Source organism: Ursus maritimus, unplaced genomic scaffold, assembly GCF_017311325.1.
Source record: "Ursus maritimus isolate PB19 unplaced genomic scaffold, ASM1731132v1 scaffold_10, whole genome shotgun sequence".
Taxonomy (NCBI): domain Eukaryota; kingdom Metazoa; phylum Chordata; class Mammalia; order Carnivora; family Ursidae; genus Ursus; species Ursus maritimus.
Window position 1 is genome coordinate 70,407,499 of NW_024423344.1, and position 25,541 is coordinate 70,433,039.

A 25,541-nucleotide genomic window follows, 5' to 3' on the forward strand; every position below is an offset into this window, starting at 1 on the left:
AATGAGGTAGGAACTATTTTTATTCCCATTTTACAAATGATAAAATGGAAGCAAAGAAAAGGTAAGTAATTTGTCCGGAGTTAAAACAGCCAGTAACTCAGGGCATGAAACCAAGGTAGAGACTTCAAGGCAAACAATGGTATAGTTGCAGAACTGTGAGCCGTGGTAGGGAGCTGGTAACAAGGACCCTTCATGGACCATGGTTCAACAGCAGAGCAGCAGCAGAAGGAAACTAGGGAATCCATCCCATTTACAATAGCACCAAAAACCATACATTACCTTGGAATTAACTTAACCAGAGATGTAAAGGATCTATATTCTAGAAACTATAAATCACTCTTGAAAGACATTGAGGAAGACAGAAAAAGATAGAAAAATATTCCATGCTCATGGATCAGAAGAATTAACATAGTTAAAATGTCCATGCTACCCAGAGCAATCTACACTTTCAATGCTATCCCAATCAAAATACCAAGGACATTTTTCAAAGAACTGGAACAAATAGTCCTTAAATTTGTATGGAACCAGAAAAGGCCCCGAAACGCCAAGGAACTGTTAAACAGGAAAAACAAAGCTGGCGGCATCACAATGCCGGATTTCGAGCTGTACTACAAAGCTGTGATCACAAAGAAAGCATGGTACTGGCACAAAAACAGACACAAAGACCAATGGAACAGAATAGAGAACCCAGAAATGGACCCTCGGTCTTTGGGCAACTAATCTTTGATAAAGCAGGAAAAAACATCCGGTGGAAAAAACACAGTCTCTTCAATAAATGGTGCTGGGAAAATTGGACAGCTATATGCAAAAGAATGAAACTTGACCACTCTCTCACACCATACACAAAGATAAACTCCAAATGGACGAAAGACCTCGAGGTGAGACAGGAATCCATCAGAATCCTAGAGGAGAACATAGGCAGCAACCTCTACGACATCGGCCAAAGCAACCTTTTTCATGACACATCTCCAAAGGCAGGAGAAACAAAAGAAAAAATGAACTTGTGGGACTTCATCAAGATAAAAAGCTTTTGCACAGCCAACGAAACAGTCAAAAAAACTAAGAGGCAGCCCACGGAATGGGACAAGATATTTGCAAATGATGCTACAGATAAAAGACTGGCATCCAAGATCTACAAAGAACTTTTCAAACTCAATACGCGAGAAACAAATAAACAAATCATAAAATGGGCAGAAGATATGAACAGACACTTTTCCAATGAAGACATACAAATGGCTAACAGACACATGAAAAAGTGTTCAAAATCATTAGCTATCAGGGAAATTCAAATCAAAACCACACTGAGATACCACCTTATGCTAGTTAGAATGGCAAAAATTGACAAGGCAAGAAACAAGAATTGCTGGAGAGGATGTGGAGAAAGGGGATCCCTCCTACATTGTTGGTGGGAATGCAAGTTGGTACAGCCACTCTGGAAAACAGTGTGGAGGTCCCTTAAAAAGTTAAAAATTGAGCTACCCTATGACCCAGCCATTGCACTACTGGGTATTTACCCCAAAGATACAGACGTAGTGAAGAGAAGGGCCATATGCACCCCAATGTTCATAGCAGCATTGTCCACAATAGCTAAATCGTGGAAGGAGCCGAGATGCCCTTCAACAGATGACTGGATTAAGAAGTTGTGGTCCATATATACAATGGAATATTACTCAGCCATCAGAAGGAACGAGTTCTCAACATTAGCTGCAACATGGACGGCACTGGAGGAGATAATGCTAAGTGAAATAAGTCAAGCAGAGAAAGACAATTATCATATGATTTCTCTCATCTATGAACATAAGAACTAGGAAGATCGGTAGGGAAAGAAAGGGATAAAGAAAAGGGGGGTAATCAGAAGGGGGAATGAAGCATGAGAGACTATGGACTATGAGAAACAAACTGAGGGCTTCAGAGGGGAGTGGGGTGGGGGAATGGGATAGACTGGTGATGGGTAGTAAGGAGGGCACGTATTGCATGGTGCACTGGGTGTTATACGCAACTAATGAATCATCGAACTTTACATCAGAAACCAGGGATGTACTGTATGGTGACTAACATAATATAATAAAAAACATTTAAAAAAAAAGAAGGAAACAAAACAAAACAAAACAACTAGACTGTATATCTTTGAAGCATGGGTTAGAGATTCTTAGAACATTCTCTGACTGAGGGCAAAATTGGGGTCACGGTTTTGGACAGGCTCCAACCTTATAGATGGAGTTTAGTAATCCCACCTGTGTATATTTTAATTTAAGGGACCAAGAATCCTGGACAGTCACTGACTATTCTATCCAAATGTGTCTACATCCTCTCTTCTGAATGCATTATGAGCGCTTCCTTCCCAATACCCCCTCTGCTTATTTCATTCTCCCCACCACTGCTCCCCTGTACCCCCTGAAAGAAATTCCCCACTCCTCAAAGTGTCCCCATCACACAGAAACTGGTCAAGTTGCTCCTCTTCCATAAAATCCCTCTTTTCCTTTTAAAGGCTGAAATAGGCACAATATTTATTATCTGCATATTGCACATAGTCATATATTTCATTGAAATATTTTGTTTTTCTGCATGAGTATCTTGCTTGGCAATTTTCTGTGGCCAAAGACCATGTAGGATTACATCACTCTATCACTCATAATGCTCAGTGTGGATTGCTTGTACAAAATGCCTAATGGATATTTGTTAAATGAGTGTATCAATGAAAGCCATAATTTATATGCTACCCTACTTTTTAAACCATCAACCCATTCATTTGTGGTCCCCAAAAAGTGCCCAATAAATCCTTATTGATTAATTACTTCACTGTTGAGTCAGAAATTGTGATATTAACAAAAAAGATTATGATTATAACCTAGTATTTGTTATTTTAAATGGATAATATTTAATAATATAACGTGCCTAAATCACTTTGTGTAATTCCACAGAAGCCACGCTATGAACACTACCCCTGGGATTCATTTCTAAAGAAGACAAACATTTTCTTCCTTCCTTCAAGCCTGGTGAGGACATAAGGCATATGTTTTGTTCCTAGTCAGTCTTCCCTATCACTAACACATCATTGACAACAGTTCATAAATTTGAGCTAGAACTGAGGGCTTCGGAGGGGAGGAGGGTGGGGGACTGGGATAGGCTGGTGATGGGTAGTAAGGAGGGCACGTATTGCATGGTGCACTGGGTGTTATACGCAACTAATGAATCATCGAACTTTACATCAAAAACCAGGGATGTACTGTATGGTGACTAACATAATATAATAAAAAAAATTAAAAAAAAAAGAATAGTGATAGCAATTAGAAAGAAGCCTTGTAATTCAAGACTACCAAGTCCCTTGCATAAATATATTCTGGGTTTGCTCTGACCTTTCTGAAAACGTTGCATATGCATGCTGCATGTTTGCATGTGCTCTGTCTGGCATTACACTGAGCGTGTGAAGTTAAATGTCACTGGGACTCAATCTCCAAGCCACCTTAGTTTATGACATTATTTGGGATATGATCACAGTGAACAAATCTGTTCCACAGGAACTGTTTTAAAGGTAGACATGCAAATTGTTTGGTAATTCTTTGTGAACACATCTCTATTGACGTCATGTCCTTTTTTTCCTTCTCCTCCCCAAATATTTTTTACTTGTATTTATTTAAATTTCAGATGAGAACTGTAGGACAGATCACATAACAATTTACATCTCTATAATGAGAAAATATCTTAGTCTAATGTCTAATCAAATGTCTAATATTGAATGTTTAGTTTTAAAAATTAATTTTAAAAATTAAAAGCTTTTGCTTTTAATATAAATGGCCAAGATGACTCAAAAAGACACCAAATAGAATTTTAAAGATGACTGATAAAATTATTGTTACTATGCATAAAATATTAGTCCTTTTCCTTCCCCATTAAACCACTCACCCCCTACAATATTTTATCTTTGGGAGAATAATCCTTTGGTCACTAGAGTTCCACTTTTCTCCCTCTGTCTTTCCACTACTTGAGCATGCTAGAAACTCTCTTTAATCATCTTATTTTTTAAAGATTTTATTTATTTATTTGATAGAGAAGGAGAGAGAGAGAGAGAGAAAGCACAAGCGGGGGGAGGGGCAGAGGGAGAGACAGACTTCCCGCTGAGCAGGGAGCTCAATGGGGGGCTCAATGCGGGGGCTAGATCCCAGGATCCTGAGATCACTACCTGAGCTGAAGGCAGACACTTAACTGTCTAAGCCACCCAAGCACCCCTCTTTAATCAACTTCTATGCCAAGCATCAGGCACGGTGCCTGGCACACTGTAGACACTCAGTAATTGTTTGATCAGTGAATAAATGAGAATCTTTTGAAGTTACACAAACGAACTAAAATCTTTTGAGAACGGGTGATAAAAAAAGTTCCCATCAAAGGATAAAGGAGTCTTTGAAGTTGAATCTGTCTACAAATCTAAAAATTCAAAGGCCCTTCTATGTTACCCTAACATTTATTTTATGTCCATATCAGTTTGAAATAATTTTATTTTATCTAGCTTTTTAATTTCCTTCAATCACAATCAGGAAAGACTGAGAAAGTGGTCTGTGTTCATGTAAGCCTGCGAACTACAGTCTGTTGGAAACGCATGCAACAATCTGCCATAATTAGGACAGTCTTATCCTCACATATCCTCATATTCTCAGTAATTAAGAGGAAAACTGATTCAAAGTTCAAAGCTGAATTCAAACTGATTCAGCTTTGTATGAATTTGAAATGCATACCAAGATATTTACTTTTGGGTTTTTTGGGTTTTTTTTTTTTTACTATTCCATAGTAACATTAAGAAAATCAAAACAAAAGTACTTCAAATCCCTCAGAAGAAAAGCATTATTCCCACAAATTTTAAATAGTCACCTCATAGCACAGTAATAAGCACTTTGTGTTTATTTATGGAGTAAAATATATTTCTATCATTTCATATATCTGAACAGGTGGTGTACCTTCCAGCATTTTTCTCTCTACTCTGAGTTTGTCAGTTTTCTTTTCCTACTGTAGTGCTAATAAGTGCCAAGGTCAGCCACGTGGCTCGGTACGAAAACTGCCACAGCTGCTCCCTGCCAGCCCAGCCTCTGGACACAGTAGTCCCCAAACCCTGAAGTTCAGAGGAACAGCTCGTCTTTGCCTCTCTGGACCTGATCAACTTTGCACTGGTGCCAACTACCAATTTGTCCATTAAATTCTAGTGCTGTGCCTGAATCCGGCCTCAATGTGGCATTGTGTTTCTCTGCATATGCAATACTTGGCTGCAGTCTTGAATTTATGTCTGGAGTGAGTGATAGGGTACGACCCTGAGCTAGATCCAAGGCCACGTCACCCTTCCCAGCAGTTTGACTGCCTTGTCCCTTCCCATCCTCCCTTCAAATCACATCATTGTTTTAGTCTACACAGTTGTCACCAGCCCTTGCTGGGACTATGTGCTGTAGAGATGACATGGCAGCAGCAGAGAGCCACCCTGTCAGTGAGAACTGTGCAATGGACCCATGCAAACCCATATAGTTGGTAACTGTCCTTTAGTGGAACATACAATGGTGCCGAAATCAAACAGAAGTTATATAACCAATACCATTTTCAAAAACTACATCATTTTTCACTTTGTATCACGTTCACATAAAAATTTCACCCATCATCCTTGCATAGGGGTCATGTGAATCTTCTCTGCATCATTCCAATGCTAGTATGTGTGCTGCTGAAGCGAGCTCTCACATACAAATTTTTGAAAATCAAAACAAAGAGAGGGCGGAAATTGAGCAATATTATTTTTTAGTAAGCTGCATGTTTTGTTGGGTATGGTTCTAAAAGCAGTAAAAAGATGCTCTTGCTAAAAAGGGCGACTGATACAGATTCTCTAACTCTCCAGCTACAAACTCTTGAAACTACCTCCCAACTCACTAACTCAAAATAACCTTATGAATTTCCTTCATTCCTATGTGAACTATCATTTAAAAGTTAAAACTAAGCTTTTTCTTCTTTTGGAATTTACACATTTCAGGGCATTTTATACACCGGGCTTGATCCTATCTTCAGAGCAGAGAAACCACATTCAGAGCTCTCAGTGGAAGACAGAAAGGAACTTGCTAGCATGTTCAGAAGGTTTGGGAGAAAAAAAGTGGAGAAGATTACTCAATGGTGCTAAGAGAAGCCTAGTGGAGCTTATTTCTCACCCGTCTCAAGAATCTGTTATCTGTTCACCAAAATATATAAATACATAAATACAAATTAAAGTAGATGGATTGATAAATAAAACTTTCTAGAACCAGATAATCATCAGCCACCAAGGTAAGGAGCCTCACATGACATCAAGCTATACTGGAAAAACTGAGGCTAAAATTTCAAGAATCTTTTTTTTTTTAAAGATTTTATTATTTATTCGACAGAGAGACAGCCAGTGAGAGAGGGAACACAAGCAGGGGGAGCGGGAGAGGAAGAAGCAGGCTCATAGCGGAGGAGCCCGATGTGAGGCTCGATCCCATAACGCCGGGATCACGCCCTGAGCCGAAGGCAGACGCTTAACCGCTGTGCCACCCAGGGCCCCTCAAATTTCAAGAATCTAATGTGAATAAAATGGGATCCTGAGAAAGAGGGTGGCAAGAAAGACAGAGCTCAGAAGCTGGGGGCTACAGTGTACCTGGAAGGATTCAACAGGTTCTTGAGCAGGTGTCCCCCCACACTAGGGTTTTGACCACCACGATTGGCAGTGTAGGACCCAGGCCACCCCACCTGCTTGCCCATTCAGCCTTCTCTGTACACAACTTGGAGGCACTCGAAAGAGTAGAGAGACGCTTTGGAGTCATTGCAATGAGTCAGCACAGGAATGCTGACTCTACAGTTACTTGATTTAGAGCCAGCCTGCCTTGTGACCCCAGGTCACCCAAACCCAACCACTGCAGAGAGACCAACTGAGCAGAGCCAGTGCAAACCTGTTCCTCTGGCTTACATTTATTCAGTTAACATGAATCAGTGGTCAGTCCTAAACTAGCCTTCCCGTTCTTAAGTCTCTTGTCATGTTGGGAATTTGTCGATAGGTTTTTGAAAACGGCTTGATAATATGCCACTAATGGCATCCTAAATTTTGCAAGGCTATGTTGTTGTTAATAAAAGGTCTGTTTTTCATGAATTTAAATGAACTGACAGCTACTCGTGGAGTTTAAAAGAAGTCAAATTTTACCTGCCAAACATTTCCTAATATACACTCCAGAGCAAAATAAATATGGAAATTTCTATAAATTTCAAAGCAGAAGATTCAAATGTATTCTTCATCTTGAGGGTAAATCTTTCACATTATTATCCTCCAGAATTTCAAATGTAACAGGGAAATGTGAGATCAGTATCCTAAGCCACTTCCACAGATAAGATTAGATTATTATTTTTTTTTAAAGATCAGCACATCAGCTTGTTCTGGGCTTCCACATATAGACTATTTACTACAATGTCATCTACATGCTAAATACTCAATAAACATGAATTCTTAGCTTTTCCTTTAAGGCTTGGGTAAGACGTTGTGATTTCCAACTCAAAAGTTAGCCAAACATACAGCAGACAGAAGAAATCACTGCGCCTACAGCAACAGCTTAAGACTCAGCAGGATAAGAAACATCTCTATATGAACACATTTTTAAAAATACAGAGTCAACCAAGGCAAGGAGGGTAAAACGGAAGACCACAGTAAGAGCCAAGGGTGGTTCTAGCATCCCTTTGGAACACAGTAGCAACGTCCCTGATTTCTTCGGTGGACACGTGTGACTTTGGTCCTCTCCGGGAGACTAAGGTCACAGCATTTGAGCAGGAACCGCAGATTTCAGGGGGCACTTGGTATGTATTCATCAAGCTGAGATGAAAATGACCTTTGCCCAGCTCCAGCCCTTTGCTCATGGTCTTCCCAGGGTCCATGAAGAATGGAGGCAAGGATATTAACCTCCAGCATTTCAGGCAGTAGAAAAAGAATCTGCAAATTGCAGTTTCCTGACAATCCCACTTTTCCATCCTCAAACCCATTCAACAGTCTCTATGTTTCTTCCTCCAGAAGACACTGCCAAGTGAAAGGTCGGATGTTAAAAAGTGCTACTGAATGGCTCCCTCTTCTTTGCCATGACATTTTCTGGCATCTTGTCAGTTGGCTACCAAGTGTTGGTGTTCACTTTGTAAAATGAATTAATGTATAAGAATTTTGCTGATGGTTGCGGGCTCAGCACTCTTCATATTAGAAAATGACAAAACTTACTTATTGAGTTTGTTTTTTTAATTGTCCTCCTTTAGAGAAGAAGCCTTCCATGCCTCCCATCCCCCTTGTTGCTACCACAAGGACTGCATTTGTCCTGACTGGCCTATTCGCATAAAGGGGTCATATCGGAGGCAAATGTAAGTGCACACCTCATTTCATGATTCCCTCATGAGGGTATTGCTTACTTCCAGATGTGTAAATAGTTTGCCCCTTAATGAAATCAACCACTGAAGAAAGATGCCACTTAGAAAAAACATTTGGGACAAGAGAAAAGGAGGGCAAGGCCTCTGAGGAGGTTTCTATAAGGCAGTGCTGAGTTTCACACGACCTTCATAAACGATGAATCGCATGTTTTATAACATTTTACCAAGGCATCATTTTCTAATAAATCTCCTTTTGTTTTGCTTATAATGTGGAAAAAATAAAAGCACAACGGCTGGAAATTCTGTCTCTGTGATCTGAAGTGCTCTCACTTGCATGCTGAGAAGTGTTATAATGAATATTTTTGGCATCAGCTGCTGATAGCAGCTTGGTACTAGCAGCACTTGATTCAAAATGTCATATGATACAATAATACACAAATTGAGCACACAGAGGGGGGAAAAATCATGCAACCTGTCATAGGTACAGCGATTTCTCATGAGTATTCAGGGAGAGAAATGTAGAAGTAGAAACCTGAAATCTGAAAAAAATAAACACTTAACATCCACAAACACGAGAAAAAAAACTATTAACAAACAGAACACAGCAATTTTTATGTACTCAAAACACCAGTGGTTGCTTTAGTCAAAATCTGATGGCATTCATCTATGAATGATCGGGTACAATGAAAGTGCTGGAGCCAATGAGAAAACATATCTACTTAATATGATCGAGCGCACTTCCTGTTTGTGTTTGAATCGTTGAACAGTTACTGGTTCTGGATTGTCAATTTGTGTTAGCCACTCCTCTCTTTTTATTTCCAGTATTTTTCTAATTGTGCAAACATCTATTTCTTTTCCTTGAGTTGAATGGCGACATTGTTCCAATGTACTTTTTTTAAAAGATTTTTATTTACTTTTAAGATAGAGCAAGAGCAAGCGGAAGAGCACGAGCAGAGGGAATAGCAAGCAGAGGGAGAAGCAGGCAGAGGAAGAAGCAGACTCCCCACTGATCAGGGATCCTGATGCAGGACTTGATCCCAGGACTCTGGGATCATGACCTGAGCTGAAGGCAGATGCTTAACTGACTGAGAAACCCAGACGCCCCCATCCCAACATATTTTTTGTTTCATATTTATAGTTTGACTGCCTTTGTCCAAGTCCTGGCTCCCCAAAACCAGCCATGTGAGCTCAGTCCAGTTATTTTTCCCTCTGTGCCTCAGTTCCCTTGTCCTGCTAAGGCTACGGTGAGGACTGAAGAGTTAGGGTGGCACCCAGGACCACATCTGGTACACAGGAAGCTCTGCCTTCGTGTTCCCATCTTGAAAGTGGAAATTTTTAAAATGTGAATACATATTAATTATTCAAAGTATTTTAATATATCCATTTTTATTTGTTTCTCTCCCATTGGTCTATAGATTACTTCAATTTAAGTAATTGGTTTGATTATTTTAAGTTGGCCATGCATCGAATTTCTGTCCATAGAAAAGCAGGAAGAATCCTAAAAATCACGTTATCCAGCTTTCATTTTCTACAGTACATTCCTAATCATCATGATTATTGTCATCAGGCTTTTGTGAAACAAATTGTACTTCTCAGGGACTCTGATGACACTGAAGTGTATCTGTAATCTAAGCTCTGGGCATGGAGATGTCCTCAACAGTATTGACAAGTTCACTCTCCCCTGTCCTTCCGATTCACTTTTTTTTTAATAGCAGAAATCTTCACCACGCCCTGCACTGTGGTATAGGTAGTGGTTTAGGTAGAAAGGATTCCTGTAGACTTTTCCTTGCCCCTGTACAGACTACCACTCTTTCTTTTCCTTTGTCCAGCCCAATGTGGTTTATAATCCATTTGCACAATTACCATGCACTGGATCCTGAAATCACCTTTCTGAAGTAGGGGCAAGGCAGCTATAATTGTCTCCTCAACCTCCCACAGACAAGTGGGAGACAAAAGTTAGGATCTTGCCTAAGGTCGTAGCATTAGAAGTCCCAGAGAGACCTAGAAAACCCGGGCTATAGGATTCCCCATCCAAAGGTGTTTTCACAGTGCCATGCTGCTTGTCCCCAAATGTTGTTTCACACCACCATATCGGTGGAGGCAAACATCCTAGCAGTGGGCAGAGAACCAAGACAACAACACAGAAACAGAAAAATAATGCCTGAATGGGCAGTAAACTATTTACGCATTCAGTTGCTTAAAGTCAAGTTCACACTGAAGCTGTCTACATGATGCAGATATGGGGAACAAAGATGTATGAGTTCCATATTCAGCCAAGATGGGGTTGAAAAATAAAGTCCTTTGGGGCTATAGAAGAGAAAACATTAAAAGAATGGGCCTCGACCTTATTTTCCTATTGACAATGTAGGTCTGAGTTTAAACTTCCAGGACCACTCTTTCTGTTCTTGTTTGAGGGTTAGGAAACCATTAGTGTTTAAGTAAGGTAAATGAATTTCAATTCTAAAATAAAAGTTTTCACATTCTCATCATAGAAATTTAAGTAAAAGGAAGTCTGTGTCATATCCTCATGATAACTCCAGGCCCACAAAGGCAACAGATGGTCTCTGAGTTTTAGAGATCTCTTTGTGTTCTATATTAAAATGTTTCCAATAGATTGACATAGTGTAGGAGTCTGATTCCTTATTAGATTGTTTCTCAGGTTTTATACAACTTCTGTGAAGTATGAGAGATGAGCGGTTGTGGTTTGCAGCTTAGGTTGATGGCACAAAAATTCTTCTTACACCATATTGGAATTACTTTCCATCTTAGGGACGGTCTGTGAATAGGGCGGTGGACTTATTAAAGTTTAACGGGCCTGGTCATCCACTGATATGCTACAAGGTGATTATCAAGTACATTTTTGCTAAATGCACTCAAGAGCAGCAGGAAAAATGTTTAATTGCCATAAAGTACTAACCACAGAAATAAAACAAAACCAAACTAAGGAATGGCAAATTTAGTCTGGAGCTTGGAATCCTGAAGCATGCAACTGCAGAAGCACAACTGAGCGAGTGTGGGGTTCCATTTTCCTCCCAAACCACAGCCAAAGACAGCCTCAGACATGTGTCCCCTTCAGTGAGAGCCTAATTAATGCTCAAGAAACGTAAAACAAGACAGCAAAACAGAAATCAGTAGGAGTGCTGAGATGACATTAAAGGTATTTCTTTCAGCTACTCACAAAATCTTCATCAAGAGGTCAAAGTGTCTAATTCTATGGTGAAGAGAACATGGAGGAAAGAATCTGCTGCACATATTCCCACTGCCGTGTAGTAAACCAGCTGAGTATAAAAGCCACACAGAGACAGCAGAGGAGTCTGGCTACTACCTGGGCCAGGTGTTGAAGGTCAACATCAACAGCGGTTAAGTCATATCGAGAGTATTGATAGGCACTCTTCATACATTATGATGAAACTTTTCTTCTGGAAACTTCCTCCCTAAAACCTGTAATCCTAGGCTAAACCGGAGGAAAACATCAGACCCAAATTGAGGAGCGCTCTACAAAACACGTGACCAGTGCTCCTCAAAACCGCCAAGACCGTCAAAAACAAGGGAAGTCTGCAAAACAGTCGCGGTCTAGAGAAGCCTCAGGAGACATGATTAAGTGAATGTAAAGTGCTATCCTGGATGGGATCCCAGAACAGAAAAAGAACATTAGGTTAAAAACTAATGAAATCCTAATAAAATATGGACTCGTATTAATAATAATGTATCAATATTAGTTCATCAATTGTCACAAATGTACCACAGTAATGAGATGCTACGAAAGGGAAAACTGGTCGTAGGGTCCGTGGGAACTCTCCATATGATCTTCGCAACTCTTCATAAATCCAAAACTATTCCGAATAAGTTTTCTTAAAAATAAAAAAAAAAGTCACTCCTTCTATTTAACTGATGCCTATGGATCAGAATAATTGAACTAACCAACTATGTCTGTATTTCTTCTGCTTTACCGAGGACTGTGAGGGAAGCCATGAGAAGCTGCCCAGGTGGCCGGGACGCCCTCGAAGCTGCCCTGCGGTGGTGATCTGCTCTTACCGATACCTGCCCCCAGTCTTGTTTCTACAAGTTGTACTTGTTATTTTCATTACGTGATTTAATTATTTTTGAAATCACAAGCATAATTGCAAAAGAGAGAGTTGCTATATCTGTGGGAAAAAATAGATTGAATGATTTGAAAAAACTTGATAAAGAAAATGGCTAAAAATATTCCTTTGAATATGGGTGTTCTTGTACCATAAAAGATTAAAAGAAAATGTCATGAAAATCAAGAAAGATCCTGCACTCAGATTGCTTCCATCCTTCAAGTTCTGCTCCACTTAAAGACACCAAAATTAGAAATCAGAGATCATGGGTGTGATTCCTACAAGAACTCAAATCAGTTCAACCATAATCAAAGCAACCCCATGGGGCTCAAAGTACTGGTGAATGAGCATTAATATAAAGTGAAATGTTTAAGGCACATGCGTATCATTTTTAATAATTGCCCTGTTTTACTGCTTTTTTCATTAATTTATCCTTTCAATTAACCAATTACTACTGATCCCGACTGACTAACCGAGACATTCTACTGAAGATGATTTTCACTTTCATCTTTCGTGCATTACTATTTTATAGCACATTTCTGTCTTTCCTTTCACTGGTAAGTTCAGGTTTTTATTTTGCACTGTTTTATAATGAGCCCATTGTGCAATTCTGTCACCTTTTCCCCTGGTGGACTCTAGACACAAGGGCAATTGCCTAATTATGCTGTGCTGCTATTAAGAAGCAAATTCGTTAAAATGCCTTTTTAGGGAAACAATGTAACATACCAAGTGAAAGCTGGAGGAAAAAATCCCCAAGAAAAAAGGAGCTTATTTTTTTAATATATAAATCAAGTGTCTGGGAAAACAATATGATTTTCTCAAAATTAAGTGAGTCTATTTTCAAAGAACTCTAAGTAGGAGTGGAGACGAGGGTTGAATAAATGTGACGTGACTCTCTCCTGGCTTCTAGGTAATAAATTCTGCACCGGATAATTACACGGGATGTGAATCTGTTTCTTATATCATGCTGAAAGCAAGATCACTAAGACACACTTTACTTTTCCCAACAGAATCTATCTTTTCAATGATGGTGACAAAGCTGTTTCTTTTTACATCAGTAGAAAACTCATTCTGATCAAAGTTGAATAGTACCAAGTGGTTAGAATTTTCTAAGCAAAAGAACAGCAAGATGCCCTAGGGATACAAAGAATGGAAGTAAATGGTTATTTTCAAATTCAGCTATTTACCAAACACACATCCTTTAAAAATTAGTGTGGTCATGTCTGGAATATGCTTCGGAAGAGTAATTTTTTAAATAGGGCATTTATAAAAATACACTTGGAAAGAAATCCAGGAGAGTCAAAATGGATGCTAACTATCCCTTAGGAATATAAAGCAGTGCAGGGGATCCAGAAATCAATGTTTCTTAGGATTAAGCATTGTGCAAGTTGAGAGGTTAGGATTTTCAGCATGCACATAGGTTTGGGCTGGACTTTTTATATTTCCATTATGAACATTATTGCCAGACATACTGGCAGGCATGTAGACAAGAGATCAAGAGGAAAATCAAACAGGAGGCTGCCTGAACTTCTCCCCATGATCTCAGGTCTCACCCAGTTCAGGGGAGGGGGCTGCCGGGAGAGTGGGAAGTGAGCTTTGAAAAGGCGGTGGGTGGGGTTCTCCAGGAAGCAGGGTCTCCGGAAAGCAAAGGTTCCTCGATTCTTTCCCTTCTTTGCTTCCCACAGGACTCAACCTTGAGACTGAAAGTACAACACAAAAAGGAAAGAAGCAAACAAGAGGAGCTGGGCAGCGCAGCAGAAGTTCCCGAGTCCCGAGGGAGGTCAGGTTTTGAGAACAGCTAGGGTAACACACAATGTGAGATTCCCCCAGAAACATTTTAGGAACATCGGAGGGAAAACAAGTCCATAAGACAAATGCAAAACAAAACAAAACAAAACAAAAAACACCTCCTACAAACTCTAAAGGCTCGCTGATCTAATCCCCAAACTGCTGTTTGTCTATGTATTTCTGTCTCTCAAGTGCTTGACATTAAATTTTATTAACTGACTATTTTTAAGGTTACCTATTCTACCTGGAGAATATACTTCTTTTTTCCTGCTACATTCTCATATAACTTCAGATCTGCTGTGTGAGGAAAATTCAAACCTTATATTCAAAAACAAAATTATAGTAAAGTATATAGTAAAGTATATATAGTAAAGTATGTGCTGCTTGTCTTGTAAATGTGGCAACCATGAGCATCCTTCTCTTCACGGCCCAGCTCATAAGTCATCTCCGCCATGAAGCTTCTTGCTGTTTCCTCACATCCTTCCTTCCTCCTGCACCTACAAACGACAGCAGCAGCATGCATATTCCCGGCCTTCTCACCGAATTGCCACAAGACATTTCCATACAGATGTCTGTGTGGACCCTTCAACTAGTCATGCATCACCTAAATCAGCAACTTTCCCCAGACTCTTGTTTTCCCTAAATAAGGTAAGTCAACAGCATCTTCTGAGGATTAAAACGTCAGTATGATCTTCCAGAATGTCCCTCCCTTACTCCCTGAGTGTAGTCAGTTACCCAAATCTTCCCATTTCATCTCCACAAGGATTCTAGTTTACAGCCCCATTGGATTTTGAACCTCGTGATAGTAAGAATTTTATTTTTTTATGTGTTAATTACTGTAGTCCCTGCACCTAGTACATCACCACACACAAGAAGATACATATTACGTATTTGTTGACTAAAGTTATATATTACTTGATCTCCAGACAATACTTTTAGTTTTTGTCTTTTGTGTTAGCCATAGTCACACACAGGAGGATATTTTTAGAGATCCTTTGCCAATTACCAACCTTTAACCTAACTTTTTTTTTTAAGATTTTATTTATTTATTTATTTGACAGAGATAGAGACAGCCAGCAAGAGAGGGAACACAAGCAGGGGGAGTGGGAGAGGAAGAAGCAGGCTCATAGCAGAGGAGCCTGATGGGCTCGATCCCATAACGCCAGGATCACGCCCTGAGCCGAAAGCAGATGCTTAACCGCTGTGCCACCCAGGCGCCCCTAACCTAACATTTTATACTGCATACTCTCTTCCCGATTCCACCAACCCCCCTACCGAAGTGCACACACACACACCCCTAAATTTAATAAAATCTCAAATTGATAACCATTGTAAAGATATTATTTTCAAAAGAAAAAAGTGACTGCCTTCTGTTTTTCATTTTCCAAGCTTTCCTCAAAATAAAACAGAAAATTGGCAAGCATTAGATCCATTTGATTCAATGTACACAGGTCAAATCAAACAGTTCGAGCCAAATACCTTATTGAAACATTTCGTCTCATCCATCTACTTAATTGACAAAATAACCATATTGTCAAAAATTTAATTTACCTCAGCCATGCTGATATACCTATAATCTAAAGTAGCACTTTGGAGCAGAATAGTTCCTTATACATATTTATATGGAGCTGACTGTTAAAAAAGAATTTTCAGTAAAATTTCTCATACTGAAACTGATATATAATGACTAAGAAAAATATGAAAACACAATCCAGTTGACAGTTATGGATTTCCTACTTTGGAGAAGAAAACTGCTACAGAGTATACTGGAAACATCAAAGAATGAGGCATGGGCTCATAAGCAATTGGGGGGCATAGAGATAAATAGAAATTAGCAGGGGAAGTAGGCTATCTCGTCAATGGTAAATGGAGAAGGGAAGGCTCTTTTTTCCTAAGCCTCCTTCTTCTTTCTCCTGCCCAACATGTTGCCTTACCCACTTAAATTCCATGGTGCATCATCAGAGTCACCCTTCCCTACCTTAACCCCTCCCCCACGCTTTGACTTTCCCACCAAAGCCTGTGCCCATGCAGTGGTGCATAACTGGAGAGAAACACGCGGTTGCCCTGGCGCACTCCCTTTACAGCCCACAATGTCTAAGCACAAGCAGGTGGTTAGTACCGGAAGGCAAGCTTCCAATATTCCCTGGAGATTATTTTATACTTTCCTTGTCAAAACTCCAGTACTCTTCCCTACCTTTTCTCTCAGCTAATGGCTTTACTTGTGATGTCCCTGAGAAACCATCAGGAAGAGGACTACACGTTCCCACCACTGTATCTTCCAACGACCTGCACATGTGCCCAGACAGGCTATCTTCCTTCCTGTTACTTTTGTTGAAATGTCCAAACTCTGACACAGAGCCTCTGATACCTACACCCCAGACCATTTCTCATGGTGCCTGTTCAAGAGCATTGCCGTTGCTAGCAAGTTTTCTCCTGGAGTATCCTCTACTTCCCTGCTAGCTCATGGAGAATTCAAAAAGGTTTGAAAATATGATATCTAGCATTTTTCATTGTTTCTTGCAAAAGGTCTAAAATAGAGTGCCTGGGTCACCACGTTGCAGATATATTAATAGTTAATTCTCAGTCATCATCTCACTTGATGTAACAGCACTGAGTGTAATTGGTCTCTCTCTTCTTCCATGTGGCTTCAGGAATCAAACTTTCTTTGTCCTCCTTCCTATCAGAGGTTCCTCCTCAAATCCATGTTTTACAAACATGGGCTCATCCTCACAGCCCTCCTCTTACCCATCTACACTGACTCCCCAGCTATGAATTCAATCAGTTACCTACAACCCCCAAACTCAAGACCCCACCCCCCACACTGCCTCCTGAATTCCAGACTCAGAGATCCAACTCTATTCACTACCTCCCCTTAAATGTTTCCAAAAAGCTTTTCAAATTTCTCATGTCTGAAACCAGGCTCTCAGGCATCCTTCCACAAAATTCCCCATCCCAATAAATAGCTCCATCCCTCCAGGTGCTCAGGCCAAAAGACTTGGAGTTCTCTTTGATTCCTGTCAACTCTACTTTCAATATATGTCCAGAATCTGACCTTTCTACCCCTTCCATCAAAACCTCCCTGGGTCAAGCAACCATTATTTTGTGCCTAGACCATCTCAATAGTACACATCACATTTTAACTCTGGCCCCCACAGTCTATTCCAACACAGTAGCTAGAGTGATCCTTATAAAGTGTAAATCAGATCATATTACTCCTTTGTTCAAAATCCTCCAATGTCTTCCTTTGGCCCTAGAAGTTAAAGGCAAACTCTTCACTCTGACCTACAGAACCTTAAATGACCACCCACTGCCTCTCTGATGTCATCCTTACCACTGATCTACTTACTCTGTTCCATCCGAAGTGGACCCCTGTGTTTACCAACATGCCAAGCATGCTCCCACCGTGGGACCTTTGCACTTGCTGCTTTCCACCTAGAATGTCTGTCCAGATACCTGCATAAACTCTTTCCCTCACTTCTTTCAACTCTCAGACATATTGAGTGCTTTACATGTACTGCCTTACCAAACCCTCACGACAACCTTTAAGGTAGATTATTTAATCCCCAATTTTACAGATGGGGAAATTAAGGCTTAGAAAGGTCAAAGAATTCACCCAAACTCCCAGAGCCACTACATGGTAGACGTGAGACTGATACTCGAGGCTGATTGACTCCACAGCCCACTGCTTTTCTAAATTGACTCCACACATCTCATAGCTGTGTTGCTGGGATGAATCTCAATAATGACCTTAGTGTGCATTAAACACAATAAATGTCAGCACTTAGTGTCATTAAAAAATCAAACTCTACACAGTAGGTAAAACACTAAATGATAACTTAGCAGATTTAAATAGCTATGTTGATTGCTATGCACCATGTTTTCCAACAGAGATTTTAAACATTTAGTATAACTTCATTGCCTTGTTAAATGGAGAGACACCACCACTGTAACTTTGGAATTAGTCTATCTTCAATTTAGCTCCCAAAAGCTACTTGGTTTTTGTTGATGTTAACATTCAAGTTGTTAAAATCTATTTGGCAAGGTGCTACTGAACCCAATTCCCCATCATCACATGCACAAACCAAAAAAAAAGTTGAATTAAATATCTTCTCTGGTGATAAATAGCAAAGTGTACTTCTTGCCCTCCTCTCTAGGACCCATTCCCCCAGAGTCCTGTCTTCTCACCTAACTCCACAAATTCTCTTGACCAGAGGAGGCAGCTGCCCTGAGATGTGCTTGTTCAATACCTACTCTTTTTTGGACTTGTCTTTGTGACCCAGATTCCTGCTGCTACTCTGATTCTGAATCCAGTCCTACTATCTCCAATCCTGTTAACTCTATGTTCCACTAGCTCCTGATGTTTACCTTACATGGGTTCTCTATTCAAGCCAAGTAAATTTAAATTATATTTTCTAAGGATGCAGAATCAGCAGTTACACATCCAGATAGGCTTAAGGATTAAGAAAGAAGAACAGGTGTGTGATAGCTGGCCTCCAAGAGGACTCCAGTGATCTTGCCTCTGGGTATTCACATTCTTTTAAAGCCCCTTCCATATTGAATAGGGCAGACCCATGTAATTGGGGCTAGGTCCTAAAGGGCATTGTAGGGTCTTCCTTGCACTGTTACACTATTCTCTCTGGAGGATACCCAGCAATCATGGCATGAAGACACTAAGCAGCCCTACAGAGAAGTCCAGGTAGGAAGGAACTGCCAATGGCCAGCATCTACTTATTACCCACATGTATGAGCCATCTTGGAAAAGGATTCTCCAGCCCCAGTCAGCTACCAGATCACTGCCCCTTCAGCCAACATCTTAACCACAACCCCATGAAAGAAGAGCCTTAGCTACTACTACCCAGCTAAGACTCCTGAATTCCTGACCCACAGGAAGTGTGTGAAATGCCAAATGTTTATTCTTCTTTGAAGTCACTGAGTTTTAGGTAATTTTGTTGTGCAGTAAAAGTCTGCACTAAAACAACATGCAGACAAAATCCATTTGTAAGGAAAGTAAGCCTATAAAGTATAACAAGAAAAATTGTGTATAAATTCAACCCACCATTCAAAATATATGTGGCATATAAGACAGATACAATGTCTTTTTACAAAGCTTAGAGATTTGATTATGTTTTTTTTTAAAGCTATTAGCTGACTTTTTCTGACCTTTAGGAGAGCCCTAAAGGTCAGCATTTCAATAAATTTGTGTAATAACACAAATAGCTTCAACTACAGAAATCAGAGCTTCAAAGACTCAGAACTTTAAACTCTGAACTCTGAGAAACATTAAAAAACATTATTTTCTGTTATTAATGCAATAATCTTGATTTAAAATATAATAATAACCAACTGAATTTAAATTGCCTAAGACAGAAACAGAAGATTAAAGACAATGCCAGGCCATAACTATGAATAAAATATCAAGATCAGGACCAAGATAGAAACATTCACCCTAAGGTTGAAAGTTTGGTGTTAACACCAGAATGGCATTGTAATTAGACCTGTACACTTATTATGCTTTCTTATATAGCCATAAATTTGTATGGGGTAACTAATTAGAAATCAGAACATAAGTCATTCTGGATACAACATCAGTCATTCTTAACTAACCCTTCTGTTGCCTGATTTATAAGATTGACGCTCCTTGGACTGATGCTAAAGAGAGTGTCCTCAACCAGCTGAACTCAAATTGTCAATGGCAGACAATATAAGATACTCAAGTAAGCAGATGAAATGATGTGCACCCAACTTATAGAGGCACCTAATATTGCCCGTATTTACTCTCATAGTAATATATTACACATTACAGGAAAAGAACTGTTATAAATCTGAAATTGAAGAGAGAAGACCTGAAATAATGTTTGGCTTCAGTTTTGAAGCTCTGGAAAAGCATTTCACAGATAAGAGTTAAATAATTTCAATGACTTCTCTATGCTTCAAATAAAACACTTAACATTCATCTCTTCATGGGAATGTACAACTCATTTTGTTAGATGTATCACCTTGACACTCCCCTAGAAATTAGGCTGCAGACCCCTGGGTGCCAGTACTGTGTCTATTTATGACTCTGCCTCTGGTCCCAAGTTCTGCATCCCGTGTTTGGCCAATAGATACCTGTTGAGCAACAGACTAGACAAATTCTCATCTTCTAACCAGCTCACAGAATACGACCAACGCATTTTGCATACTTATCTTCTATCAGGCACTGTATTAGGCTTCACCTACAGGTGAAGGAGACCCAGGCGTATACATAGACCACCACCAGAGCAGGGAAAACGTCACAACTGAGGGAACACCGATGATGCAGGGAAAGGCAGAGAAGAATCCTAAATTCTGGAAAAAAATAACAGAGCACTGAACAGAGCACTGCAGAAAAGGACAGGATGAAACAATGACCTTTGGTCTTGATCTTTAAGCAGAAGGGTTCCTGGTGGACACTTGGCTTTTGACAAGGCAAGAGTAGGTGGTATGCCACAAACCTGAAGGTTCTATGAAATTTGACTGTGTGCTGGAAATGTCTCTAGAAGTCTAAGCATCAAACAAATGTGTCTCTAAGGGCCCATAAGACTAAAAGAATGAAGAAATAAATTAGCACGTTTCCTGGCAAGGTATTCAACAGTGAAAATTGGAGCTCATGTTATGCTTACTTTGAACTATCCACAATTAATGAGGTTCAGAGGCCAGAGTCTTTTTTTTCTTTTTTTTTTTTTTGTATTCTAACTGTGGTATCCAGCATAATCCCTCCCCCCAAAGATTCCTACATTCTAATCCCCAGAACCTGTGTGTATGTTACCATACATTGCAAAAAGGACTTTGCAGATGTGATCAAGGTTAAGGATCTTGAGGAAGGGAGAACAGCCTGGAGGATCCAGGTGGGTACAATCTAATCACATGTGTCCTTTAAGGTGGAAAACATATCCTGGCTGTGGTCAGAGAAAGGGAAGCATGAAATGAGATATGGTACTTTGTTGCTAGTTCTGAGATGTAGGGGGCTCCATGCAAGGAGGGAGAAAGGCCCTCACAACCCATGAAGTGAAGTCCATCAAAAAAAAAAAAAAAAACCCACAGAAGCCACTGTGCCTGCTGAGCCATTTGACAATGCCATCTACAAGAATCCCCAACATCATGACTGACAACCAGCAAGGACACGGAGGCCATGGTCCCACAACTACATCGAACTGAACTCTGCCAACACCTGAATGAGCCTCCAGAAGGAATGCGGCCTAATGACTTCTTGATTTTAGACAGATGAGCCCCATATAGGACTTCCAACCTACTGAATTGTAAGATATTAAACTTATGTTGTTTATATGACTAAGTTCATGGTAATATGTTATAGCAGCAATCAAAAGCTAATACACCCACACATTCTGTTTTTATCTTAGAGAGAGACAAATACAGGCTGATAACTTGGTCTAATAAAAATACATACCGTTGAAGATACAGAACTGTTGTTCCAGTGATACCACTTATTTTTATGGATAATTCTTCTAAAAGGAAAGAATAGGTAGGAAGAAGAGGGAAAGAGGAAGAAGAGCTACTATTTATTGAATTAATATCAGGCATTAATCATTGTACAAAGTGCTCCACACAGCAATAGTAACCACTGATACTTTTTAACATATGTGTATGTACGTTAGTAGGTAATAAGCATTGTCCGAAGCACTTTACATGAATTGATTCACTTAATCTTCAATGAGGCAACTTCTATTATCATCCCCGTTTCACAGATGAGGGAACTGAGACACAAAGAATGTGAGTAAGATGCTAAGGTCATGCAGGCAGTAATCACTTAATCCCCACAGCAGCTCTCTAATCGAAGTGAGCATTTATCAGAAGCACGCTGTGTTCCAGGGACCAGGCCAAGTGGTTCCCATTCTTTGGCATGCTGCTGCCCCAACAGCATCCTGTTTTGCAGATGTGGAACCCAGAACTTATAAAGGCTCAATAACTCACTCAGTGTCTCACAACGAACAAACAGCTAAGGTTGGAACTGATCCCAGAACTGATCCCAAAACAGACCCTCTTAACCACCCAGTGTGTTCTAGAGAAGCCCGGTAAGTCTGGGCCAGCAGCATGAATGCAGAGCTGGCTGCATGAGGATGTCCTTCTCTGAACTGTCTTCAGAGGAGTGTTTTAGTGAAAGGCTTTTCAAACACTTGAATCAAGCCCGATCTCTCCCAAAGGACACTCGAGATCCTCTTCTCTGGCAGATGGTGGGCTTCATGCATGCCAAGTCAACAACTGGGAATCTTTGTATTTAACAACAACAACAAGCATCAGTCACTTTCCCACTTTTCATTCAATCCTGATTACAAAATTGATTCAATAAACATTTATTGAGTACCTACTATGTGCAAATCAATATGATGAGCATTAAGAAACATCCAAACAGGTATAATTTATCTGAGTGTATTGATTCAACCTTGTAATTTTGAACAGAAGTTAAAAGAGTCAGTAATCTGTTGGGTGACAGCCATGGCCCTGAAGAAACTTATAGGATATATCAGGGGAAATTCAATCAACTTCTCAAGAAAAAGTCAATGCAATTATGTCAGAAAAAGAATTGGACTACTAGTCAGCAGACCTGGGTCTGCTGAGTAACCTTGAACAAGTCATTTCACTTATGACCTCCATATCCTCAGTTGTAAAATAAAGAGGATTGGTCTATAAAATATCGAATATCCTCTCAGGTCTGATTTCTATCCTGGCACTGGAAGAATGTCTAGATTCAGGTAATGTGCTGGACAGCAGGAGTGGACCTGGTTCCTAGAGTGGTGTCAGAGACACTCACATACGAACAAGGAGGGTTTCTTATATTTAAAAAAAAAAAAAAAAGACCCTGGAAAAAGAGCACTCCAAAGTATCAGCAAAAATGTAGTGAATTTTCCAAGACCTGAATTAAAAATGGGACACCAGAAATAGTAACCCTGCTAAGTAAGTAATCTCAGATGTACTTGACACTTGGTTAATGGGATTTAAAGAAAAGTAAACATGCACCCACACAAATGTATGCATGCATATAATACACACACATCCCCTCACACAGAAATGAGTGAGTGCTTCCCACTCTCTCAAGTGGAGCGATGAGCTGATCCAAGCATCAACATGGAGTTATTATACAAGCTTGCTGCACTGCACCAAACTCGCTAACACACAGCGCGCCTAGAAATGCTACCACGTCTTCCTACAAGCACAAAGGAGGCCCTGGAACTCTTCCAAACCTGACGCTTTTATCAGCTAGGTAAAGGCATTCATTTAACCAGCTGAAATGACGGGCCTACCAGCTGGTACTCAGCAGCCCTGGGAAAGGCAGCTTCTCAGCCCACTCTGTAGTACAGGAGAGGAAAGAGGATTCTGCCTGGATCCTGCTAGGAATCAATCAAATGATGAAGAAAGTTGAATTTTAGTGCCCACAAGTGATATTTCTTTGCACAAAAGGATTGTGCAGTTTGGGCACAGAGCATGGGATCACGAGAAGGTAAATTCAATAGTAAACTGCAGAAATAGGGAAGAGCAGTGAACATTTAGCAAACAATGCTAAAACTAGTGTTTCTACTGCAAAATGCCAGGGTTGCTGCAACCGCATATTCATCCATTACAGGGATTATATGAATGAAAAGTTTACAGAATACAATAATCACAGTCTTCTCAGAGCACAGATCTTGGTTCATTCCACACCCTGCTCCATAAATGATGTCAGAGGTCTCTCTGAATCTTCCTCATGCATTTGGCTTGGTCTTGAAGCTCAGTTACTCTTGAATCAGATACACTGGAATCTCGTGTTCAATGGAAACCATCAATAAGGACTTCATGACCTTCGAGTTTTCACCCACACATAGATATCTCTCACAAAATATAAAGGGTGCTCGCTGCCCGCAACATCTCTGGGTGACCCTAAGTTGTCACTTCCCCAATTTAGAGCTCATTTTCTTACCCTATAAAATGAGAACTGTGTTCCTTCGAGCTCTGTGATGCTTATCTTTAAATGGTATGGCTTTTAACTGGGAAAACCGTGAAGGTTTTGAAGGGCTTCAAACCTAACAAGTCTAGAAGACGAAAAGAAGGGGAAATGAGAGCATAGTTTTATTCTTGCCTGATTTAGTCTCGGTTAAAGTGAAACACACACACACACACACACACACACACACACACACATCCTTTCCCCTTCCTCACTTAGGTCTTTTTGTTTTCTGTACTTTATTTGGATGAGCAGCTATTGAAAGTAAGAATCCTAACAGACAGAACCCCAGAATTTGAAAAAGGGGAGTAACCTTGAAGAGCACAAGAAATGAGTGGAGTTGATAAATATTTGAGAAGAGAATTTACTTTTTAAAATTAGAACACAGTCTTTCCTCTTTAAGTATGAGCTGTTTCCATATGTGTCTTTGTTGCTTCTGTCCTCAGAGTTTGTGCACATAAGGCCCAGAAGAGTGTCTTTCTGGGCCAGGAGATAGAGGAAGGTAAGGAATAAAACCTCCCGTCTTTCTCTGTTGTTTTTTTTGAACGGCCAGGAAATGCCCGCTTCCTCTGTCTTTGAGGTAACAAGCCCCAAAGTCCCGATAAAGGAAGCTTGGCCTCCACCAGGCCTGAGGTTCCTTCTCTCAGGAGTTAACTAATCATTTGGGTCCAGATGCCAGACCAGATTGTTCCCCCTTGGGGGCGGGAAGTGACTGCCAGGGTCTCATCTTCAGGAGCTGAGAACTGCATCCAGGGCATGACCTAATTCTAGCCTGCGTCCTTCTACTACGCCAGCATTACCTCTGTTGATATTACCAGCTGTGTCCATATGGCCCACTTCCGTTCATTTACACACACACACACACACACACACACACACACACACACACTTCAGAGAAGATTTGGTCAGCCATTTAAATAGGCTAGGTGCTCTGGTTGCATCTTCATTCAGTGTTCTTCCATTCATTATGATCAGTGTGGTCCAAAAGAAGAGGTTATTTCTTAAGGGTGTGAGGAGAGATGCATTTGGAAATGCATTCCTTAGGGAGAACTGAGATGTTCTTTTCTAAGAAGGTCATAAACAGATCACACTGCATTAGGAGTTTCTCCTGCCCTGGCTTCCGGGCCCTGCAGAGCTGCGCTTTATGATCTACAAGGTACAGTTATTTGATTAGTGTTGAAGAAAACATCTTTTCTATGTGAGCTCTTTAAAGCGAAACTAAGTTTTGTCAATGATTCTCCCCAGAACAGTGTCTTTAATTTGAGCTACAATGCCCCTGCTGGAAAGCATCCATACTTTCCCGTAGTTGAATCTGGCTGATTTAAAAGTCACCTCATGAATTTGGG

The 25,541-nt window shown here is 40.3% G+C and overlaps 1 protein-coding gene and 1 non-coding gene across 3 annotated transcripts in view; both read right to left on the reverse strand.

Annotated features, from left to right (window-relative positions):
• FGF14 (fibroblast growth factor 14) overlaps positions 1-25,541 on the reverse strand; it is a 591,097-nt gene that overhangs the window by 473,454 nt on the left and 92,102 nt on the right. The window lies entirely within an intron of this gene.
• LOC121101438 lies at positions 5,602-5,708 on the reverse strand. The gene has a single exon (XR_005833417.1). It is a non-coding gene; the product is annotated as a U6 spliceosomal RNA (small nuclear RNA).